We start from the raw sequence: 21,472 nt of genomic DNA on the forward strand, positions 1-21,472 counted from the left end.
GGAGAAAGTCCTGGAGCAACTGTGTGGTTTCTGTTTCATCCAGATTCATTCAAATAAGTCAGTCTTTCCCAAGCTGGTACCCTCTAGATGTGTTGGACTACAACTCCCATCACCCCAGCCAGCACAAATAGCCATGCTCGCTAGGGGTGATGGCAGTTGTAGTCCAGCACATCTGGAGGGCTGGGGAAGGCTGCTCTAAATTATCCTAAAGCATCTTTACTTGGAAGCAAGTTCCACTGACTTCAATGCAACCTAGTCCCTAGTAGAAATGCAACTGGGAGTAAGCCCCATTGAACTTGATTGGATTTATTTCTGAGTAAACACATTTATAACTGCACTGTGAGTGTGTTTAGACTGACAGTGTTAATGGAGAAATTCCCAGATGAACCAATGCCTCTCATCCTTCATCATGCAGAGATTATGAAGGGTTTAGAGTTTAAAAACACAGGAACATAAGAGGAGTCTTGTGGCGTTAGAGCAAAATTCCATCTAGCAGACCAGACCAAAACAGGAGATATCTCCGAACCCTTAGAAATATAGCAACAAAACCACTGGGCTGGGCTTACTGGTGATAATAATTGTAAATAGAACAAAATCTACCAATAAAGTTTTTTAAATCTATGTAGTTAAAAGATAAATACATAAAAACAATATGAAAGAATACACTGTTGTTGTGCTGTAAAGAAACACGCAGCAAACCAGTAAGGCAGCATACAATGTTGCTGTGTTATAAAAGCCTAACCATACCAAAAATAACCAGTACCAAATAAACCAAACACATTTCGACAGACAGGCTTCCTCAGTGGTCTAGTGAAAGAGATATATATGGTCCCATATATAAAAGGCATGCCCCGAAGTGAACAAACATATGTATACAGACACGTTGTATCTAACATGTACAGCTCATTTACCAACATAGGACTCTGCAGTGTTCAGGCCAGTGGATACACAAAAATATTGTGTTTGACACTATTTTAATTATAATTAAAAACAGCTACTTAAAACGATATTAAAATATACCAAAAGGTTTTTATTAAAAGTTAAAAACTCACCAATCTGCTAGTCTTGACAATCCTTCCTCTAGTACAGGGGTCCCCAACAGGACCACAGTAGGGGTGTGCGAAACCCAGGGGGGGGAGGTGATCCATTCCCCCCCCCCAGAATCCACACCTGTCCTGGCCAGCTCCGCTCTGCGGCGAGTCCGTGGAGCTGCCGGCTGGCTCCAGCCACTGGCGGACTTCCAGCCACTGGGACACAAATGGCGTCGGCATAGCGGGCGCCATTTGCGTCCCTGTTCTTCAAGTAATAGGCTACGTAAATCTACGTAAATCTGATGGAAGTCCGCCAGCGAAACCACTCCCCCCCCCCCCAGTCCGTGGAAAAATTGTCTTCCACGAGACCAGTCCCTGGTGCCAAAAAGGTTGGGGACCACTCCTCTAGTACATGCACCAGCAAAGGAATGTACAGGTTATGATAATGAATATACTGCAAGGGGACCAAAGGCGCCAGTATAAATAACTGATTTTTTTTAGGACTACTGCAGTTCCTTGCCACCCTTAAAAATATACCAGATGTGTTGGAATACAAGTCCCATAATTCCACAGCCAGCATGCACACGCTGGCTGAGGATGATGGGAGTTGTTGTCCAAGACATCTAGAGAGCACCAGGTTAGGGAAATCTGCACTTAGAACATGTCAGGGGAACAAAGGGGGAACTTTGTCTCCAAGTCTACCTGGGCAATATCCTTCTTTCTGACCATGTGCACCAAAGACCACCCTGTCACAATATGCTTTGCTGGTACATGTACTAGAGGAAGGACTGGCAAAGTCTGGTTTGTTTGGTACTGGTTATTTTTGGTATGGTGAACACAATAACATTGTAATCTCTCTCACACTGGTTTGTTGTATGATTCTTTACAACACAATACCAGTGTATTCCTTCTTACTGTTTTATCTTTTGACTACATAGATAAAAACACTTTATTATTAGAGCTTGTTCTGTTTACATGTATTATCACCAGTAAGCCCAGCCCAGAGGTTTTGTTGCAAGATGCCATCTGGCGCAGCATCCTGCTTTCAATAGTGGCCACCCAGTTGCTTCTGGGACCCCACAAGCAGGGCATGAAGGCCAGAACCATTACACCCAAGAGTTTAATTTTTCAAGACCAAAACGGTCATCATTTCCCAATATCTGCAATGTTCAGGCTGTGAGTGCTGTTGCGAATGTAGCCAAAATGGCACCACCCCCACACAAGAGGGTTCTGGTGTCACATGAAGTGGTAGAGCTGACAAGTTCACTCAAATGACTGGGACAAAGCCTCTCAAGGAGGAATGCAGGAAGTTCATTGCAAATGACAGAGAATCAAGCATTCGCTTAGTAGCTTAGTACGATACTTTATTATGCATTTCCAGCTGCCGTTGCAGACAGGATGCCGAGGTTGGTTAATGATTCATCCATGTCAGCCAAGTTGTTTTTATGTTCTTACATGAAGTTGTTAATCTGGAAGTAATCTTTGGGGAGTGGCAGGTAGCTTGAACAGCGAGTTACATAAATGTCAGTGTAGTGAGAGGCTTGGCTGACCAAAGAGAATAGTATTGCTTCATTTAGTTAGTTCAGCCTCATTTTTGTATTTGACTAATTCTTGCCATCAAACCGTTTGTATACTGAATTGCATCATCTTCTCCTGCCATTTCAAAGTTACTCATACATTTTCATTGCTACAGCTGTGCTAGTGAGCTAATTTGGACAAAGCAATTACATCATTCAAGTTACAATCACACAATAGGTGACTGAAATGGTTGTGACTGTCATTCTTCCAAATGGTCATTGTGACATTGCATGCAACACAGAGAGAACTAGCTGAGATGCGCCCTGCATGTTATTTCCCCCTTGCTGGCCACCACCACTTTCTTTTCAACCATGTAATTCTGGTTGGGGAAAGAAAAGCCAGCCTTACAGTGTCTGAGAGATCCAAGAGGGCAGAAACAGTCCTAGCCAGCCCTCTCAGTAACACTTTAACATCACAGATGAGTGGTTAGTAAAACAGCTTCTGAGTTACAATGCACTAGGCACTTCTGACAGGTCCAATTAAGATATATTCATTAAAGAATTAAGACAGCTAGAGGGACAGAAATGGGTCACAATGACTCACCACCGTCACCTCTTGGCAAAATTATCATCTGCCCCCCACATGCCCCATGCAGCTGCACTGTCTTCTGGGTTCCCTGAACAATTAGGTTGTCTGTTTTCCAAACCATCTAACAGCCATTGATATTCTTGGCCTGTATTTAACTGACTGGGGCAGTTGGCTAAATCCATCTTTTAGTTTTAAGCTTAAATGTATGACATTTTGCTAATGTCTCAGGTCAAGCTTGGTTCTTGCTTTATAATCAGTTTATGAACAGAATGGAGGGGAAATCATTCTATTGAACTATTCATCCTCTTCCATCATAGAAGAAGAAAAGAGGTCAATCATCTCTTGCTGAGCACAATAAACAGAGGCCATATGCATTGTTCAAATTACTCAGAAGTAATTACGAAAGAACTCCAAATGTAATCCAGATCTGTCATCCACAGGAAAAGAAATGTAGATCCCACTGGGAATTACAGCCAGTTATTTCAGGACTAAATATGGCTATTTCTTAAAATAAAACATTGCTTCTTTTATTGGACCAACTTGTCCCATCTGGCATATAATCATGGATTGTGAATAAAAGAAATGCACTGGGACCCAAAGTTCTTGCATTTTACATACTAATTGCATACACCAGAATATGGCAGATGAGTCCCAGCCAGAATGGCTAATGGTTAGGAATGCTAAGAGGTGTCATTCAAAACATCTGGAGGATGTCAGGTTGGGAAAGCTGCTCTAAGAGTTAAGGAGGCACTGAATAAGCTCACCTGGTTCAGATTGCGAGGCTTGCTAAAAGTGCCTTTCTCTCACCCAATCTCTCATCTCTCCCATCCCATCTCTCTGGAGTCCCTCCAGCATCAGAGTCCAGAAGAAATCGAAGTGGCAACATGTTCATAAGTAACATAAAAACCAACAGTGGGAGCTGGTGCTAGCCCAGCCTATTCTCCCTCGAGAGGAGGAAGGTGTGACCCCACACTGGATCATTACAGCAGGTTTTCAGGTATGGGTCTGTTCCACCAGCTGTATTTAGGCTTGGATGCAGAACCCCTGGAGACTTGGGTGATCCTAAATGGATCATCTCTATCTGTCTGCCTGTCTGTCTGTCTTTAAAACATTCTGAACCTGTACACTTTGCTCTGTGTAATTAACTTAACTGGCCAATCAGCTGACAAGCACATTGCCTATGGGATGTTTACCTGTGAAAGGAAGCATAAGTTGCCACTGCTAAGAATGTTGCTTCTTAATGGAATGTGCCACTAATGGCCAATAAAGTGGTTTTCTTTCTCCATTCTATTGTTCTACCCCTGGCTTCCCCACATAACAATCAACCTCTTGTTTACTACACACTGGAACACATTTTTCCTCAGCCCACTCATGATACCTATCGAGACCTACATGTTTACGAAACAAAGCCAAATGGAGGAGGTGTAATATAATATACGAGTTGTCTCTCACATTGGGAGGTCTGGAGTCTGACAGCAACAACACCCATGATCTGAGTACAAATGTCTCATTCTCTTATCCAAATGTCTGTGGTGGCATGAATGAAGATAAACAAACAGGTCACAGTGCCGGCAGAGCATTTAGAATTATTAACAGGAAACACATGGCTCACCCTCTAGAAAGTTAAAAATGCATAGAAAGGAAATAGATTTTGCATAATTATGTTTTTATTATTTATTTTATTTCTGAAGTGAATCTATTCCCCATTTTATCAGCACAGCTTTTGGGGCTGCAAATAGTCCTAAATATATTGGGTTGGATCCAGACTTAATCAAGCTTAGAGCAGACATACTGAAATCAATGGGACAAGTAAATCATGACAAAAGTGTGACTAAATTTGGATCCAACCCCTTGTGTACATTTGATATAACATATTATGAGTTTACTGCTCATAGGATCCTAATTCATTTAGTTAGGGCACAATCCAGAAAAAGCTAAGTAGGCTTAAGCTCCAGTGTTTTCAGTGAAGAAATTTAAGATGCAATTTATGAGACAAAAGAGGCAGCTGGCATATCTGTATCACAGACTTTAAGGCTGCAACCCCATTAACCTGGGGGTAAGTGGGGCTGTACGAAACTCACTTACCTTTTCGCAGATTGATTTGCGGTGGGGGGGGAGGCGCTCTGTCCCTCCCCCCAGAATCCTTGATGGGGGGGAGGCGATCCGGTCCTCCCCCCTGGAATCCTGCCTGGCCAGCTCTACTCTACAGTGGCTCAGCAGAGCAGCCGGCCAGGGCCATCCACAGCCGGATTTCCAGCCGCGGACGGGCTGGTGCGGACGCAAATGCCAGGCTGCCGTGATAGGCTACGTAAGTATTTACGTAGCCTATCATGGCTAACCCCCCCCCCCCCCCCCGAAAAAACCCGCATACGCAAATGGTGGCGGCTATGGCGGCCGCTATTTGCGTTCCCTATTTTTCGCCATTCTAGCCTACGTAAATATTTACGTAGGCTATTACGGTGAAAAAAAGGGGAATGCAAATAGCGTAGCGGGCGCTATTGGCGTTCCTCTTTTTCCACTCTTCTAGCCTATGTAAATATTTACGTAGGCTAGAACGGCGAAAAATAGGGAACGCAAATGGCGGCCGCTGTAGTTGCCGCCATTTGTGTACGCATTTTTGTTTTTTGGGGGGGGTTAGCTGTGATAGGCTACATAAATACTTACGTAGCCTATCACAGCTGCAAGGACGGCAATGGTGGCCGCAGCAGCCCAGCCGCAGCCAGCCAGGAGACCAGCCGCCGCAGCATCCACCCCAGGTAAGTTCCGTCCTGGGGGGATTCCGCGGGGGGGGGCAGGAGGCCATTCTGCCACGGATTCCGGGGGAGCCAGATTCTAAAGAATACAGCCTCACTGTAATCCGTGGTGGAATTCTCTGCCATCCCTAGTGGTAAGTCAAACCCAATGGAAGCTATTACAGGGTAGACTTGTATAGGGCACTGTAAATGGTTTAATAGCCATTTTCTCCCAATAAGGAACCCTGGAAAGGAGGAGTTAGTCTTCTGCCCTGTTGGGCTCATGCTGGCAAAGTGTTGGAGTCTCCAAAGGTTCTGACCTTGGAGCTCTCCACCCTGGGAGGCGGGACTGCCTTGCCCATCCTTAAGGTGTCTCAAGACTTTTTCTTGCAACAGACGCAGGGCTGCTCCACACACGGCCTTTATCCTTCGACTGAGATTGCTTACTCAGGGGAGTTTGCAGGTCCTTTACAGGATGTAAAGCATCTCTCGCGCTAAATGATCTTTATCCCATTTTTTTAAAGATTGGAGATAATGAGCTATCAAATTACAGCACGCTGAGTATCCTCATGAAAAGAGGAATTTGAGCAATAAGAGCAGCTAGACCAGTGCACCATCTAGTGGCTGTATAATGAAACATATAGAACATGCAGATAAGGGGGGAATGGTGGGGGGGAGGGAAGCATGTGTAAAGGGAGCCCATTGTAATCCTGCCTTTAAAACAAAAGTAGAAAGCTGTGGGATTTTAGCCTGGTGTAGAAATGCTCTAAGATGGCTCCCCCTTTGGACACTGATGTAGAGGTTTTATCAATAACTAATGGTTCTCTGATGAGTTCCCATATTGCATTTTAAAATGATCCTGTTTGCTCTGAATAGCTCAGAGGAAGAGGAAATAGATAACTGGAGGAATTTATGAGCAACAGTGAGCACCTTTTATTGAGTCAGATTTACTAATAGTGAGATCATAAAGAGTCAAATAACGGCTTCCAAATTTCATCAGGGAAGAAGTAAAAAGACAAAGTGGAATGTAATATCATGAGACAACACTGGAGAGAGTCTGATAAATGGAAATGGAATATCTTCAAAGACAAATTAATGGGTCCCAAGGGTAAGGCGTGTGCTGCACACACCAACAAATCTTCAGGAGCCAAAATTAAGCCAATGCTGCAGGTTGCAGAAGCAGTGGAAAATCTAATCAAATCAGACACATTTTAAAAAAAGAAATCCAAAATAATGAGAACAGGTTTTACTGCAAAGGCATGAATGAATGAATATGAGAGAAGTGAATACACATGGGAATGTGTGAAATAATAAATGCTTATTATCGCTAAAGTAACATAGCCAAGTAGTGATTGGTTAAATATAATGCTTTGACTTGGATTCCTGCACTAAGCAGGGGGCTGGATTTGATGGTCTTACAGGCCCCTTCCAACCCGACTATTCTATGATTCTATGATATTAAATACATGATGCTTTAAAATAGAAGCAGGCAACACAAGGTCTCTGCCGCCCCCAGTGTGGCCCCTGCCACACTGCCAAAATTTTGTGGCAGCAAGAATAAGCTAAATTTGTCCCTTTTAGTCATCCGTAGTGGTTTGCTGATGAAATTCAGAGGCAAACCAGCAATTTTGTTGTCACCGCCCCACCAAATTTGGAGACGTGTGGCCTGTAAAGGGGTCTAGGGGGTTGGAAGTGGTTCCTGCTCCCCCCAAAGTTGCCCACCCCTACTTTTAAAGCAGTAAAGGGCAGTTCTGTTGGGAGAAACACAGAACACACATTGGCTTGTTCCTTCTTATGGACATAAGAACATGCCTCCTAGATTTTATGCCACATCTTTTTTTTCCTGTTAGACTGATGGGCCTATCTAACACAGCATCTTCTTTTCAACCATGACCTCTGAGATGCTTCCAGGAAGCCCACATGCACTTTCACAAAGCACCAACCCTTCCCCACTGTTTGTCTCCCAGCAATTGTTTCCAGAGATTCACTCCTCTTGAATATGGAGGCCCCATTTGCTGATCATAGCTATTAGCCATTAAACACCTATCCTTTCCATCATGAATGTGTCTGATCCCCATTTAAAACTATTGCCCATCGCTACATCTTGTGATTATAAATTAATAGTGCATTGCGAAAATGTCTTTTCTTCTGTCTCTCCAGCATTTACTGCCAATCCGTTTCATTGAGTGGCTCCAAGTTTTAGTCTTTTGAGAGCATGAGAAAAATGGCTCTCAGCCTCTTTCCTCTATGCCATGCATTATTTTATAAACCTCCATCGTTTATAATTTTCTTTTGTAAACTAAAAAAGCCGAAATGATAGTCAAACCCATCAATCATCTTGGGCCGAGCTACATTGCGCCTGCCATCGCAATGAATTCGGTGTCCCGTCGGGTTAAACATTCTCGCATTAAAACGTGATTATTCACACTGACCCATTTTCCCTGTTGCAGTGCTTCATCGAATGCGCGAGCTCAGTTCACACTCAAGTGCTGTGCTGTTTCCCTGCTGTTTTCCTGCACGCGCTTGTCTGATCTCGTCATCTCGGATGCTAAGCGGGGTCAGCCCCGGTCAGTAGTTGGATGGGCGACCGCCTGGGAATCAGGCTTCCTGCACGAAGCAGGGGGTTGTTCTATCCCTTCAAATGAGATTAAGTTTTACCACCTCCTATCCCCTGCTCCAGATGTGTGTGTTTTTTAAATTAAGGCATTATCCTTGCAGAATCGGGGCTTCTCCGTGATGTTTTTTTTTCTAATTCAGGCATGATCTTCAAAGCCTCACAACTTCAAAGCTTTGAAGATCATGCCTCAATTAGGAAAAAAAACATCACGGAGAAGCCCCGATTCTGCAAGGATAATGCCTTAATTTAAAAAAAAACATCTGGAGCGGGGGATACGAGGGGGTAAAACTTAATCTCATTTGAAGGGATAGATTAACCCCCTGCTCAGTGCAGGAAGCCTGATTCCCAGGCGGTCGCCCATCCAACTACTGACCGGGGCTGACCCCGCTTAGTTTCCAAGATCAGACAAGTGTGCACACATCCAGCCCTTTGCTTGTTGCTGAGGAAATGGGGGCTGCTGAGGAAGCTATGCGATCAGTAGCTGGAAGAAGACATGGGGCCGTCGAGAGCTGTGATTGGACAGGAGGGAAATAAAACACCACCGTATATGGACAGGCAGGGGAGGGACTGCGACTGGATATGGTAGTGAAGGCAGAAAATCACAGCACATTAAGGGGAAATACCGGGATATTAGGGTATTGAAAGCAGGAGCACGGAAGCGGGAAATTCCAGTTCCAATTCGAGGTGGCTATTGCGTAGTGTGAAAGGTGGGCAGTGAAACCTCATTGGAAGCGAAAAAAGGCGGTAAGTGTAGATCCAGCCTTGGTTGCCCATTTCTACACCTTTTTCAGCTTTGTCCCTTTTGGGGATGGGGCAACCAGCATTGTACACAGTATTCCAAATGTGGCCACACCAGAGATTTATATGAAGGCATTATGCTACTGTTTCGTTTTAATTCCTTTTGCTAATCATCCTTTATAAGGAGTTTGACTTTTTCACTGCCACTGTACCTTGGGTTGATCACTGAACTCTCCACCACAACTATCCCTTTTGAACTGGTGTTACACTGGCTACTGCTCAATTCACTGGAAGTTAAACATTAGAGGCAAATGTTAGTGACAAGTTACAGGTTTGTGTTGGAAGATCTGCAGTTTCATCTTTAAGCTCTTTAAGATCTCTCATGTATACTCTCTGGACCTGGTGACTCTGTAATTGGTCAGTTAGCCCAGGAAATTCATATCTTGTCACCTATGTTTGACTTGATTGTTCAGAGTCCTTCACAGGATGGGGGACGGAGGGAGTGGTCCAGGAGTGTGTATTCATCCAATGTCTTTCACACAGTGAAGAATGATGCAAAGGCTTCATTTAGCTTCTTTGCAGTATCTCTATCCCCCTTGAGTAATCCTCTCACACCTTAGTCATCTAACAGTCCAGCTGTTGCTCTGGATAATTTCCTGCTTCTGATATATTTAGATAAATCTTAGTGTTTGTTTTAATGTTTATAATAATATGTCTCTTCATTCATTCATTTGCTTGTCTTATTGTCAACTTGCATTTGTTCTTTCCAGAGTGTGGGCAAATTTCTGTCAGGAATGAATCTGAGCGTGGGGAGATGTCTGGCAGTTCAGATTCAGAATCAGAATGGGAACAGCAAGAACAGAGGATGGCACCCTCCCTAGAGAGCCCAGATACAGTGAGACTTTCTTCCCAAGACCTTGACACACAGATGGCCGAGCCTGAACGGCTCCCCCATTCTTCCCCCATGAGAACTCAAGTTTCGGAGGAGGAGGAGGGTGAGGGGCATGACCTGAGGGATGCTAGGGTCCATCGCAGAGTGAAGCAGGAAAAGTTCGGGGCAGGGCTCAGATGCTCTGCCAGGTTGGCCACTCATGGAAGTCAATGTAGGAGGGAGCCACCCTAAGGGAGGGGCATCCCTGCGAAGCAAGTCTGTCCATAAAATTCATGCCCAGACTGCTGGCAACATCTCTAACTTCCACTTCATCTCCTTTATTGATATTCGTAGATGTGTGGATTCGCTGGTTCTATGCAGTCTGAGAGTTTCCTAGAATCTGCATTTGTAAAGAAGCTAGTCATTAACAAATAAAGTTGCATTAGCCTGAAGTCTTGTTTCCTGGAGTGTGCTGATTGCAAAGGGCTCCCATTTTCTTACCTTTTACAGCAGGGGTGCAGACCCTCTGGCCTGCGGGACTAATCCAGACCTTCCCATCTATCTATCTATCTATCTATCTATCTATCTATCTATCTATCTATCTATCTCTCCTCCTGAAAATGCACCAGACTTTCCCTGGCTTGTAATTAATTGTAATTAGTCATGTTGTTCCATCTTTCTGCTCTTTTTAGTGCTTTGTGCTATTATTGAATTTGGAATTGGTTTTAATAATGTATTTTAAATGTGATTTTACTATTCCTATGTCAACCACAGTTCGCCAACACTTACACCTCACACCAGATCATGGGCACAGCTCAGGTTAAGTGAGGGATCTCCCTCCCCCAGTAAGGTCCACCCACTAGACAGTGTGTAGTGCAATCCAATACATGTTTGTTCAGAATGGCCTTCCTGTTTTAAGAGGACTTACTCCCAGGTAAGTGTGCATAGGAGTGCAGCCTAAGTGTTCTAAGGCATGATCATGTATTATACCTAGAAATGTTGTCTCTCTGTTGATATCTGAAAAATATACATTTAAGTTGTGTTCCTATGGTCCCTGGGAGGACATCCCAAGGGCCATAGGATATGAGAGATCTCCCCCTCCAAAGTCCACCCTTGGAGGGGAAAATCTGACCTCAGAACCCACCCACCCACCCACCAACTGCTGTGGAAATCTCTGTGTGTGGTTCTTTTCCAGTATGTCGGAGAAGGTGAAAAGATGGCATACTAGGAATTTGCCAGGGATCTACAGGCCTCTTGATCCCTAGACATGCCCCCAAACCAGTGGCAGATCTATGGTCTTGGCATAGTATAATTCCCTTCTATTCATACAAAAAAGAAATTGGCCTGGGGAGGGGGAACAAATGCTCCCCCCCCACTCCCTGAGCCTGGCAGGGCTTTGGATACAGCAGTTCATCTGCCTTTGGATTCCCTGATATGTCTAGTAGGATTGCTCTGCCACCCAAATCAAAGAGAGGATAGCTGAAATCACCCGTCTTCGCTTCTTCCAATCCCCTGATCTCTTTCCCAATCTTAAAAGTTTTATTCACAAGGATAATAGTCTGCCCCCACTGCTGTATCACTTCTGCAGTCTGGTATTTCTACCCACGGTAATTGGGTGCAGTGACATAACATAAAGCTAAGGTTTGTGCTAACCATAGTTAAGAACTTTATGCTTCAAGATGTATGGTTGTAAGCTGTGGTTTAGAGATGCATGTCTTGTCAGGGCTCAGCAGCATCAGTTCAGTCCTATCTCCATGGTGCAACAGCCCCTTGAGACAGATAAATTGCCCGAACTGTAGTTTGTCAATGGTGTGTGAACTCAGATGTAAGGACAACCCACAGTTAGCATAAACTGTGGTTTACAAACCAGTTCAAATGGTGGTTTGAGATCCTGGTTTGCTGACTCCAAACAAACCATGGTTTGTGGGTAGGCTCAGGTTTAGACATTAAAACAAATCACGTTTTAGCTGAAGTCATAGTTTCATGTTCGATTCCTCTTCGTGCTTGGTTTTACGGATTTCTCTTTGCTGTGACTTGTTTTATAGTGTAAGTGTATTTTTATGGATTATATTGGGTTGGATCCAGACCTCCTGTTCCACAAATGGAAGGGCTCCTTCTGCTCACAGAAGTGAGTTAGATGCAGCAAACTGGATGCTCCCATGAGTAGAAGGGCGGGGGTGTTTCTCCTCTGCAGCCCCCAGTATCACCTCCCATGCTGCTCTGGAGGTCCCCCAAACCTTGGGAACAGTTTTTTTCTGTGTGTAGAAAATGTCAGGGGAGAGAGGGAACCTGCAAAAACCATCCCCATTCTATGGTGTGGTTTGAGCAACTGCACTCATGCCCTGCTTGTGGGCTTCCCACAGGCATCTGGTTGGCCACTGTGGGTACAGAACACTGGATAATATAAGCCTTTGGTCTGATCCAGCAGGGCTCTTCTTATGTTCTCATTCACCTTACACTACCCACAGTACCAACTCATTTTTTACCACTGTAAGAAGTATGCAGTATTATATGGTTTACATTTCCACTGACCAAAGAAACTGCGGCCACCACTGGTATTCTGCAGTGTATGCCCAATCCTGAGCCACCAGTTCTGCAATCCGAAATGTTTAGAATGGGGCAGAATGACTCCTGTGCTGATAACATTGCTACAGTTATTATATGGCATAAGGAAAGCTCTCCCAACGCACTGCTGTTTTGCAATTTAATTTTGAATATATTCAAGAACAGGCCTTTACACCTTGTTGAGAAAGTTACCTCCAGGCATGATCCACTAGAAATTTCTCCCCTGCCTCCATCATCCCTCCTGAAACTGACATATAAAACGAATGAATAGATCTGAGGGAATGTGTGGATCTTACACTGATATACAACATACACTGGAGATTTTAAAATGTGCATTGACTTTTTACTAAGGCACATCCTGGCAAAAAATAAACTGAGCTATGGAATATTAATCAACCTCTGGAGGAGGCAGTTTCCTGGGAAATCTCTGCCTCTACTTTTATGTGCGGTGACTTTTTGAGGCTATTTTAATCAGTGGATCCATGGTTTGAATACTGCTTACTAAGCCATGCTATCAGCTCCTTCCTCACAAGGAAGTGTCACATAAAGAAAGTATGGCAAATAAAAAAATAATGTGGGAAAAGGACTGATTTAACAAAATAATTGATTTAATGATATAGTAGCGAATGAAAATGTCAAAAGGAAGAGGAATGATGCTTTGACCAACTCAGAAAAAATAAATCCAGAGGACCTCACCAACTCTTGTGAATTAACACACCGCTTCTTTGCCACCCCTAAGGAAGGCAACCTGGTGACCCTGCTAGAAATGCCGATAGAAGTTTCCATGTCTATTCGAGATTCAAAAAGCTGTTTAGCAAGGACTGTTTCAGATGTTTTACGGAGGCAAATCCAGTTGTACCCAGGGACAGGGAGCTCCAGGTGCACAGGTACTTAACGAGTGTACTTGTATGATTCATGGGGTTTTTTTGCTTCATATTTGCTTTGTTTCCTGGGCTTCTCACAATTGCACTTTAGAACTGAGTTGCATACTTAAAGGGTTGGATTCAGACATGCCCTTCTGTGAATGGAAGGGCTCTTTCTATTTGTGGAAGGGACTTTGATCCAGCAGAAACTCCACTAGATGCAGGTTGGGAACCTTGTGGCCCTCCAGACTTTTTGGCCTACAACCCCACCTTCCCTCACTATTAGCTATGCTGACTAGGCTTGATAGGAGTTGTAAGCCAAAGCAAGCCAAAGTAACTGGAGGGCCACATGTTACCCACCCTGGCACTAGAGGAAGGGAAGAGGCTAGTTTCCCCCTCCCCCTTGCAGTCACGGTGCCACCTCCAACACTCAGGATCCCCCAACCTTCCAGAGCAGCTTTTCAGCAGGCACAGGGGGCTGCAGTTCTCCTAGGGTGGCCGTTACATATTGTGAAAAAAGAGGACCTGCATCACCCCACAAAGGCCAAAAGAGGACAGAAGGCTGCACAAAAATGGCATATGCATATAGTTGCAAATGTATAAATAATTACTGTCATTTAAATAGAAATACAGTATATCTCACCATAGTGGGGAAGACTGTGACCAGTTAACCTGTGTGCCTGCACAGCCTGCTGACCAGGTGCTAACCGCCGATGGGAACCCCCAGCCCCCCCCACTCTCCCTTATTATATTTATGTATTTATTTAATTTATACCCTGCCTTTCCACCATGAACATGGTGCTTCTTGAGGTTTCTTATGATCCTTTATCTTTAAACCTGACTTGGACTGGACAGCCCTTCAAATAAAGGATGCCTTGAAAGAGAGGACTGTCATCTGACAGACCTTCACATAGAGTGGGACACTCTAGTGTGACACCTGGCCATTCTGCCCCCCTCCATTGGTAGGAGCATGCCAAGAGCACAACGCCACTGATAGTTAGTCTAGATCCAAACCCAAATATCTTAGGTTTACATACAGACAATGCAATGTGTGAAGGGGCCTTCACACAGTCTAGAGAGTTCCTCAAATGAGGCAGGCTGTCTGCTAGAAAGATGGTCAATCCAGTCTCCAGCAAGAAAGCATACAAACAAATGAGGGTCACTCACACTAGCCAAATAGAGTCAGTCTCTCTCTGTGTGTGTGTGTGTGTGTGTGTGTGTGTGTGTGTGATTCATTCCCACTCCCAATGGAGCAATCAGCCACACCATCATCCACCAAGCATCCCCAGAGAATTTTTTTCTTGGCCCTCTCGTACAAGCCCTCCTGCCTCCCGAAACATCTCATCTTCGATGGGGCCAACAATGATGCCCCAGAGAGAAGACAGCAAAATGAGAAAGTGACCTCTAAAGAGTTGGAAATGATGGCTGAGGTATCGCTATAGCAAAGCACAACTGCTTATTTAATTTCTGGAGCCAAGGTGATGACATGTACTGTATAATATAAACAAGAAACATAAATTAGCCTAAGGCGAAGATTTTAATGAAACCAATGCTCTTTTGCTGACATTTCCAAAACCTATGCAGACATTACAATTGCAAAAAAAAGATTATAATGTTGTGCCTAAATTGCTGAGTTCATTCTGCTCTGTCCTCTAAATAGTATTTCTTTGACATAGATAACTATCTGCACTGACAATCAAATAGTCAAACTCCAGATTCATAAAAGAGACCCAGTTTTGTGAGATAGGCTGGCACTGAATTAAATATCTAGCAATCTTGCCAAGGATTTTTGCAAAGCTCTTGACCAGGCGCACAGAGCCAAGACATGTCGTTTGTATGCGTGCAGAGCCTGACTGAGGTCAGGGCCAGCTGCCTCACTCGCAGTCCTCCTCCCCACATATGCTCACACTTTCTTCATTGAACATTTAAAGAGGACTACAGTTTTCTGAGCTATGTCAGTTAAGGGAAACCCGGTGGTGTGTGTGTAGTGGAAGGATGCAGTGCTGGCACTTTTTGATCAGCAGGGATTCCGATGTCTCTGCCACCACCCTCAGAATTCCCTGTTCCCTCTAATCTTGGCTGCATTCCTCACAGTAGCTCCCAGCAACAATGTATTGTACACTGTTGTAGTGCAAGGTATTTTGGGGTGTCCTGGTCTTGAATGGGCAATTAAGACCCATTAACTTTACAAAAGACCTGATCCAGGTAGAGATGAAACTGCTAGAACTGGTTGGTTGTTATGGATCAACACAGCTGCCTGCATATTTGGACACGCCTTGGAGGCATGGCTATAGGGACTGTTAGGATGAGCGCGTGCACTTCAAAATGTACCACTGCACCACTGTCGAAAACTCAACTGAGCTTGTGAGATCAAAGCAAAATACAGTTCAGTTTCCCTGCAAGCTTTTCAGTTCGTCCCAGGGTTAAGATCAGGTCCTGCTCCAGAGAATGGCAAGATTGGGCATTTGCCAGGGCCCCAAGACCAGCAGAGGGCCCACAGTTCTGTTAGCGCTACCTTGTCCACTTTGCACAGAGTATCCAAGAAGATTAGATGCAGCCTAAGAGAATTCCCAGTTCGTATGTCCCAACAATTCTAGGTTGCGGGGGGACCACTGAAGGTGCCATTCCCAAGGCCCTCAAAATGCTGGAGCCAGCCCTGGTTAGGATGACTGTACAACTGCATATCGCAGATCTAAGGCCTAACAAGCAGAGATTGCAACACTTTCTATTTTAACTACTTAGCCTCTACAAATTAGCAACAGTTCTTCTTTAGTGTGACTGGATAGAATTATTTTGTGCAGTTATTCAAGAATGGTGACTCATATGCACACACAGTGATTTTTTAATTTCTTGAAATTAAAATTATCTTGAACATATATTGAAGTGCTTGCAATGCGGGTGGGGGAAGGATGAAGTGGGCCTAGTTTTGGAAAAACTACAAATGTTCTTCTTGCAAAAGTATACATCTGATTAAACAAAGGATTTGGTGGAGGAAATGTATTCTGGCTAAAGAACATGTATTCTGTGCCATATCTCTGTCATTTACACATTTCGACATGATTAACAACATATTTGATTTTTTTTCATTGAATGAGAAACATTCAGACAGTCACTAAAGCTGCAGTCCTATACACACTTACATGGGAGTCAATCCCATTGAATTCAATGGGATTTATTACTGAGTAGACCATATTGCACTTAAAAAAGAAAAAAACTCCCTCCAAGAGATTTCTCTCCTTCTCCTTTTTCTTTCAATCTGAGGATCTTCCGAAGACATTTAAGAAACTGGGCTATTTTAAGGAAGCAAAGATAGGCTGAGCAACCCTATATTTACCTTATGCTGGTCTGGACATATTATTATTATTGTTTTCATATCCTGCCTTTTTTCCTCTCGCAAGGAACCCAGGGTGGCTTGCATGGTCCTCCTCGTCCTCTCTATGTTATCCTTGCAACAACCCTGTGGGGTAGGTTAGCTGAGAGTCAGTGACTGGCCCAAAGTCACCCAGCGAGTTTCATGGCTAAGTGGGGAACAGAACCCGGATCTCCCAAGTCCCAGTCCAACACTCTGACTGCTGCACCACACTGGCTCTCATATGCTGCTGCTACGCTGGCAAAAAGGTTGCCAAACCTCAGCAGGTGGATCCTGAGTACCAAACTGTACCCTAAAACATGCTCAACTGCATTTAAATCTTTTAGGGCGCAATCCTGTCAAGATAGGCAGCCACCTATCCAAAGCAAGGCAGGAGAGGCACAGGGGGATTGTTCTCTCCGCGCCACACTAGCTGCGGGGGGGGGGGGGGACACTGGGAGACGAAGCTGCTGTACGACACTTTGGATGTACCGTACGTGCAGCTCTGCTCTCCCCACCCCAGAACGTCCCCCGGAACGCCCCTTTTCAGTCGCTCCGCGCTCCTCTTCTGAGCACGGTGGTGGATCCTCTGAGGCAGCATGGACGAGAGGGGAGGTCAGTTTTCTGGGAAGCGACCTTGGACCACGGGCTCTGAGGTCAGTTCCTGGAAATGAGCATATCCTATGGCCCTCTAGACAGCATCTAGTGGCCATAGGATTACTCCCTATATGTATATGTGATTCACAAACTACTCATTCTGGTCTAATATCAATGAGAATATTTTTTCCTAGTCTTTCATTTCACTCACTTGAAGAGAATGATCAAAAACAGTTCCATAAAAATCTGGAAAATCAAAGAAACTAGCAGAACCAAAAAGTCCTCTGATCCAGTCCTCTGCCCTTTCAACAAATAATGTCACAGATCAGGATTTGCAATAGTAAAGAAAAACTACACCAAAAAAATTGAGACCTACTAGATGGAGGAGAGTCTAAGCTAGTGAGTCATACTGAACATGCTGAGCGCCTTGCTGCCATTCATAGCCACTAATCGTAACATGGCAATGGATCAAGAAAACGGAAGAAGACAAACAATTGGAAAACTCCAAGCAATTGAGGAGGAGAGAAAGAATACAAAATTATTAGATGAAGCCTTTTCAAAGTGTACATGAAAATCTAGCAGTATCCTGGACCTCCAATCACATTCTTTGTGATCCAGAACTTTTAACAAACTTCTCAGTCTTACACTCTCATCTATATGTTCTGTGTTATGATCCGTATAAACCAAATAACTATCTCCCTATCGCTTCTGACCCCACCCTAGTTACACGGAGAAAATAGTGATTTGTAACTTGCTGGTGTGACAGGGATTGGATGAGAAGTCTCTTTTGTCCTGCCACTTTCGACGATGCTATTAAACTGAAGATGCATGGAATAATGTTATTATTCTAGACCTCTTCCTCCCTGACACATGCAGCGATTAACACTAACTAGTCATTCAAATAAATATGCCTAATGCAAACAGCCTTGCACATCTCCTAGACCTTTGGTGAGTGATGATGCAACCCTGGGCATATCTACTCTAAACTATCCCACTGAGTTCAGTGGGACTTTCTTCCAGATTACTATGTCTAGGATTGCAGCCTGATTGAAACCTTGGTTTATCTGCAGATTCTTCCCCATGTGTGTTTCATTGTGTTCATGTAAACAGAACAAAATGTTTCAAAGGGGAAGATGTCCATAAACACATTTCTAATTAGGCAGGAAGCCAAGAGAAAGGTCAGCTTAATAGATTCATTCAACACACTATATTTGGCCTATTAATACAATTCCGATTCTATTTCTAGTATTCTTTGCTGAATGTTGCAGGCAAAGGCAACAGACTTTGGAAAATGTACAGCATGTATGTTTACCCATGTACAGCAGACGGCTGTGTGTGCTGCTGCAAAATGATGCTGAACAGCAGATGCTGCACATCTGCTGAACAGATGTTACTAGAACAGTCCTGGCAGGCACATTAGTTGGTAAAAAAAAGAAAAAAGACCAATATCCACTAAATTGGGAGCTCAGTCCAAATCAGGACACCTTGCACTGAAGGATTCCTTCAAAATAAGAGAGGCCAGTTTAGCATACTTCTTAAAATACCTTTTTAACATACTGTTTAACATAGTAAGTAGAGGGCCTTTTCAGTGGTGTCACCCCAGTTGTGGAATCCCTCCACAGAGAAGATTGCTTGGTGCCTAAGTTGTGGTATTTTCTGTGCCTGGTGAACACATTTTTATTTTCTGAGGTTTGTGAGTCCTTCATTTTCTAAAAATGGTGTTCATGCTTGTTATATCTTTCCACTGCTCTTCATTATGCTTTGGTTTTGTTCTGTAGCAAGAACAACAACAACAGCAACAGCTTTTTATTATGTTCTATTATGTCCTTATATTTTATGGATTCAAACTCCACTTTGCAAACTGTCCAAAGAACTTCAGCTATTGGGCGGTATAGAAATGCAACAGACAAAATTTCGCCCTTAAGCCTACATACCCCCTTATCTAGTAGTAAGTCCCATTGAATTCAGTGGGGCTTACTTTTGAAGAGAGATGCAAAGCATTGCATTGTGCATCAACATTGCTTTTGAGTCTGGGGAATGCTAAGATCTAGCAGCACTCCAGGCATCTCAATGTATACATAACATGATGCAGCAACAACGTGTGTCCCCCCCCCCCGCCCCTGCACACACACACACACACACACACTTGTACACAAACTTCAGTAGAATAACATCAGTTAAATCTGTAGTGGCAGCATCTCAGCATAGACGCAGTTAAAAAGGCATTTCAGGTTACCCAGCGCAAGTGTTATTTCAAACCTTATTTCAGTGATGGTGACTTGATTCTCCATGAAAAACTGAAAACGTACAAAGCATGCCCCAGGTTAAAATGGGATTCTGTATGAATTGGCAAGAATCACTATTCATCTCGACTCACCCGAGGTCTAGAGATGCTGATATTCTGCTAGACACCTCTTTCCAGCAGCAGGGCATGTATGTTAAAGGGCATGTGTTTGCCTGTACATAATCTGTCTGCTCTAATTTTGTGACTGTACAGTAGAGTAGCAACCGATCAGCAACAAAGTGGCGTAAATTCTCAGGTGTTTAAAAGCGTGCGCACACATCCCACTGGTGGTTGAACGTGTACAGACTAGATTCCTCCAGTTAATAGGAGATGTTTTGTATGAAGCAATACAAAAAAATTGGCAGGACATTTCAAGAGGATTACTGGATGCCTCAGGTTGCATTGCAAAGCCTGACAGCAAAGAGCAGCTTGTCTCTCTCACCCCCCTGCCCGCCCGAGAAGTGCAATCACATCTCCAGAAAGGCCCTGCCACGCAGCCAGGGGATGTGGAGACCTTAAAATGGTAGCCTTGCACATGCCTCAGGTGACTGATATAAAGATAGGGACTCACAAAGTCAAATGCCCTGTTCAAGAAGTATAATGAGATACCTGCTTTGAGACAGCCAAGTTCTATTTATTTATTTATTTATTTATTCATTCATTCATTCATTCATTCATTCACTTCATTTCTATACCGCTCAATTGGCGAAGCTCTCTGGGTGGTTCACAAAAATTAAAACCAAAAAACACAGTAAAACAATATAAAATATAAAAACATTAAAATATAAAAGCATTAAAACCACAATGTAACAATACAACCAGGATAAAACCTAGCAGCAATGCAGAGATTTAAAATACAGTTTTAAAACAGCAAAGTTAAAAGTCTAGAAAGCTAAAATGCTAAAATGCCTGGGAAAATAAAAAGGTCTTCACCTGGCGCCGGAAGGAATACAACGTAGGTGCCAGGCAAACCTCACTAGGGTGCTCATTCCACAGCCGGGGTGCCACAGCAGAAAAGGCCCTCCTCTTAGAAGCCACCCACCTCACTTCCTTTGGCAGGGGCTCACGGAGAAAGGCCGCTGAGGATGATCTTAAGGTCTGGGCAGGCACGTAGCTGAGGATTACTATAGCTGAAGGGCCATAATTCATGGGTGAATTATATGCACAATTAAGTGCACAATTTGCAGGACTTCCCATATCGGAGGGTTGGAGAAGATCTCTGCCTTAAAGGAAAGGGCCACAGCTCAGCGGTAGAGTACATGCTTTGGATGAAGAAGGTCCCATGTTCAGTCCCTGGCATCTCCAGGTGGGGCTGGAAAAGCACCTGCCTGAAACACCGGAGACCCATTGCCACTCAGAGCATCTCTACACCAGCCTAAAATCCCGCATTTAAAACGGGGCTTTCTGCTTCGATTTTAAATGCAGGCTCACAACAGACTCCTTTTACATGTGCTTCCTTCCCCCCCTTATCTGAGTCTTCCATCTGTTTCATTATATAGCTGCTAGATGGCACTATGGTCTAGCTCCTCTTATTGCCGGCTTTCCTCTTTTCAGGGGGGAACTCAAGTGGAACTCAAGAGCTGTAATTTGATAGCTCATTATCTCCAATCTTTAAAGAAATGGAATAAAGGTCATTTAGTGCGGGAGATGACCGGGAGGTTAATGATGTCATCTAAAGGACCTGCAAACTTCCATGAGTAACTAATCTCAATAGCAAGA

Source organism: Heloderma suspectum, chromosome 1, assembly GCF_057233095.1.
Source record: "Heloderma suspectum isolate Gila_16-S chromosome 1, 16-S_ref, whole genome shotgun sequence".
In the NCBI taxonomy this organism is placed as follows: Eukaryota; Metazoa; Chordata; class Lepidosauria; order Squamata; family Helodermatidae; genus Heloderma; species Heloderma suspectum.